Raw genomic sequence first — 4193 nt, forward strand, 5'->3', positions numbered from 1 at the left:
AAGGACAAACTTTTTTCTTCTGCTACCTGATGCCGTTTTGCGATTGCGTTTGCCACTCGCCACTCGCTGCAACTGCCTGTTGTCTTGATGTCCACAGAACCGAATGTGTTCTGTTCCGAATGCGGGTTTTCTTATCGTCGCGAGCAGCTTTACCAGCTAACTCGATCACTTCGGCGGCCGAAACTATATAACGCCGGCTAGGTGGACTGGTGCACTGGTACTAACGCGCTCGGCCTAGCTACCCTTGCGGGGAACTCCAGATCAACACGGTTCGAGCGGGATTTTGCCTTTCCCTTCACTTTTCCTCCTTTACCATGTCCAGACATGGCTGCTTGGGTTGGTTTGTTGATGTGTTGTGATGCGAACCGATGTAGTGTACGGTTTGAATGAGAATGATCGTTACGGCAGCGGAGCGGGGATTTTTAAGCTGACTGGCAGGCTCGAGAATTACGCATGTGTGAGACTGCGACCAATGTTTCGTTCATTTTATTTCTTTTTCCTTTCCAATCGTGCTTTATTCTATTTCGCTGCTGCTCTGGTTGCCCGTTTTTGTCGGTACGATTTGGGGAGCACAAAATGGACCAATCAAAAATGGGCACATAGTGCATTTTGACAATGCTTAATATTTCACAATTATTCAATTATTTATCTCAAGAAAAATGAAATGTTATTCGTTATGATAGATGCGTAGATATATTTCCTATCAATTGATGCAAAAACCTTTGCGATCTATTGAGAAATGCTCGAGTTATAAGCGTTTCAAATCTTGCATTTTTTCCTACTTGTTCAGTGCCTAGATTTCCATTTCACCCCCTATATCTTCCGGTTAGTCCTACGTCAAAACAAATGGATCATACAACTGGTGAGTATGAAATATATTTCGGCTTTTTAATTATTAATTATTTTATCTTATCTTATCAGCTATGAATACATTCGACTCGTTTGCTTCCATCAATTGGTAAGTGAGAAAGATGATTTCTCCCATCACCACAGTGCGGATTTCCACTTCTATCACAGCAGCCAACAACATCCGTTTTCCTGTAGCAGTAACCTCCAACCCCTGTTGGCAATGCCGGGGGACAGCATTAACAGCAGCAGCAGCAGAATTTGACCATGGTATGGTATTGCGAAGAACTTTCCCCATTAGAGGTTCCGTGCTTCGCGCACATTCAAAAATCCTCTTCAGACACGAAAACTCAACGACAAGGAGGTATTTATCAACTTGCTCAGCTGAATTACCACCCGCAGGAACCCGAATGCACTGATTCCGTTGTATAGTAGAATGAAAATAGGCGAGGTAAGCGAACGTAATCGCATGATATTTTAATGTTCGCATTTTTATACGGATCATACAACTGGTGAGTAGGGAATTCATTTCTGCTTTTCACTTACTAATCATTTTATTTTGTTTCAGCTATGAATACATCCGACTCAATCAATCGGCGAATGAGAAAGATGATTTCCCTCATCACCACATTGCTTATTTCCACTTCTGTCACACCAGCCAACAGCATCAGCTTTCCCGCAGCAGTATCCTTTAAGTCCAGGGTGCTATTCCGGGGAACAGCATCAACAGCAACAGCAGCAGGACCTGGCCATCGATAGTATTTCGAGCAATTTTCCCCATCGGAGATCCCGTGCTTCACGCACATTGAAGAATCCTCCTCAGCCACATATCTGTGTCATCAAGGGCAAGGAGGTATTCATCAATGTACTCAGTCGGATTTGAATCGTCAATCCAGACAACCCGGATGCACCGATTCCATTATATACCTTATTTTTATTATACATGGATTTTTATTATTTTTTTTCAATAAAATGATTAAAATCGATCAATGTATTTCCTTTTCAGCAGGTCGACGCCTTGCACATGTTGGCGAAAAAGTGGCGTCAAGTTGTTCGATGAATGCATATGAAAGGTCGATAACTCGATTGCAAGGTGGCAGCATTTGAGGTCGATTGTTGACATTTCATCGACCCGATCTTGGTAGGCAAAACGGAATGTGGGAGGTGGCAGCATTTGAGGTCGATTGTTGACATTTCATCGACCCGATCTTGGCAGGCAAATTGATTGTGGGTAAGTACTGGTTGCCTCCCATACTACTTCTCATACGGAGTCTTGTCGATCGATCGTGACGGAAGACGGTTCTGCAAATAAGCAGCCGTTACTACGGCTTCACCCCAATATCGCTTGTCCAGGTCTGCATCAAAAAGCATCGTCGTCGCCATTTCCTGTAGCGACCAATTCTTCCGCTCGGCTACACTGTTTTGCTGCAGTGTGTACGCTGTGGAATATTGTGCCTGAATTCCCTCCTGCGAGAAGAAATTCCGCAACCCTTTGTTGGCATACTCGCCTCCACCATCCGAGCGAATTATACGTGGTTTTCGATTAAATAAATTTTCTACGTATCGAACATACTCCTTTATCTTCTCCGATGCATCCGACTTCTTCGCGAGCAAATAGACGACTGTGAAACGACTGAAGTCGTCGATCATCGTCATCAAAAAACGCTTCCCTCCGGGCGTCGTCATCCTCATTGGTCCACACAAGTCGGTGTGTACCAGATCCAGTACCTGCTTCGACTTCTTCTCTGCTGCCTTTGGTATCGGATTCCGAGCGAGTTTCCCTTCCAGACACGGCTCACAACATTCTCGGATACCACAATCGACAACATTCATACCTATATATATATAGTTTCTCGTCACGAATTCTTCCAATTACTGCAGGATCCCTATGCCCGAAACGTCGGTGCCATTGATGCTGGCAATCACTGTTATGTGTCTTACTCTCAGCTTTTCTCGACAACTCCGCTAACTTCAATTTGTACAGGTAGCCAGAACTGGAATTGTGTCTGATGATGATTTTATATTATAATGGCAAAATTTTGTAAATGTTGTGTGTTGTGAAATATATAGCCAAATGGTTAAGAGAGCGTCGTGTTTTAAGTAATCGAATAACTTAAGAATCTCCATTCAAATTTTAGAATTACAAAACTGCTTTCTTTAAATTTTCACAATTGACGATTTTTTCATGTTAAACATGATTAGCGAATGGGAGCACCTTGTTACGTAGATCTTGGGCTCACCGAGGAAGTTTAATAGTTTGGCAATGACAGCTAGATTTGCGACACATCTTGACTCGCGGGTCATATCCTCTTGACCGGGGCCTGGTTCTGATGCAACAAGCTCCTAGCTTTGTTGACGGTTTTGACCGAGAGTCGAGAACGAATTTTCATACAAGGCCATTCTCGCGATGTTTATTTTTATCGCTGCAACTGTGTGCATCTGTTATACGAGTGTTTGATACTTGTTGAATGGCAATGCACGGAAGATGACTGTCGTTAAATACTCAGGCAATGCGTGAATTGATATAAAGAAACAAATTGCGACATATGACCAATTAGTGTATTGTTCTCGCAAAGGCTAGAAAGAATCGTTGCTTATCGGAATGATTCTACAAAACCACGCAAACCACTGAACCTTTTCAGGGTCCCCGAAACCTTTTACTAAAGAGTTATTTATGAAACTTCGATGTATTCACAAATAATATCCGAAATGATAAAACCAAAAAATTAGAAAAAAAAGATTGCGTAGTCCTACGTCCTAAGCGATCGTGTCTCGGATACAACCCCTCGATTTTTTTTCTTTTCGATGGTTCGAGAAGAGCCGCCGAGCGCTGGGGATGGTTCTGGTTCGCCTATGAATTCCGCACTTGGTGGAACCCAGCTGCCCAGGGCTGCGTCCTTCCTGTGTCTCTCTTTGTCCTGCGAGGTATACGACTGTGGGGCCCACTTGTCTGTCTCGCTTTCATAGATACTTCCCTCACTGTCGTGCGAGGAATACGGGGATGAAACTTGCTTGTCCGTCTCGCTTCTAATGGTTCGTCATACTGAGTAGCGATTGTTACGGAAGCAACGGAGTAGGAAGAGCAGAGCTGTTACAAGGTAAGAAACCTTTTTTTCAGCTTTCGGCGAATACCAAGACGCGATGGTTGGAAATACAGTAATTAAATTTAATGCGTCATGCCGAGCCACCACTCAGTGTCGCATTGGAGGAGATTTTGACCTGTAATTGGGCATTTTCGATGAGAGTGGCACAATTTCTGTGGGCGGACAGAGTTTTCACAGAGCGCAAGTGGATAACACGTATTTGCTTTGGAAGGATGAATTAAAACACTTCACGGTACTTCACGG

At 43.6% G+C, this 4193-nt stretch overlaps 1 long non-coding RNA gene across 1 annotated transcript; it reads left to right on the forward strand.

Moving 5' to 3' along the window:
* The first annotated feature begins 811 nt into the window (after nt 1-811).
* LOC129770290 (uncharacterized) lies at nt 812-1832 on the forward strand. The gene is made up of 3 exons (XR_008742086.1): nt 812-862; nt 922-1358; nt 1415-1832. It is a non-coding gene; the product is annotated as an uncharacterized LOC129770290 (long non-coding RNA).
* The last annotated feature ends 2361 nt before the right edge of the window (nt 1833-4193 follow it).

The sequence above is a fragment of the Toxorhynchites rutilus genome, chromosome 2 (genome assembly GCF_029784135.1).
Source record: "Toxorhynchites rutilus septentrionalis strain SRP chromosome 2, ASM2978413v1, whole genome shotgun sequence".
NCBI lineage: Eukaryota > Metazoa > Arthropoda > Insecta > Diptera > Culicidae > Toxorhynchites > Toxorhynchites rutilus.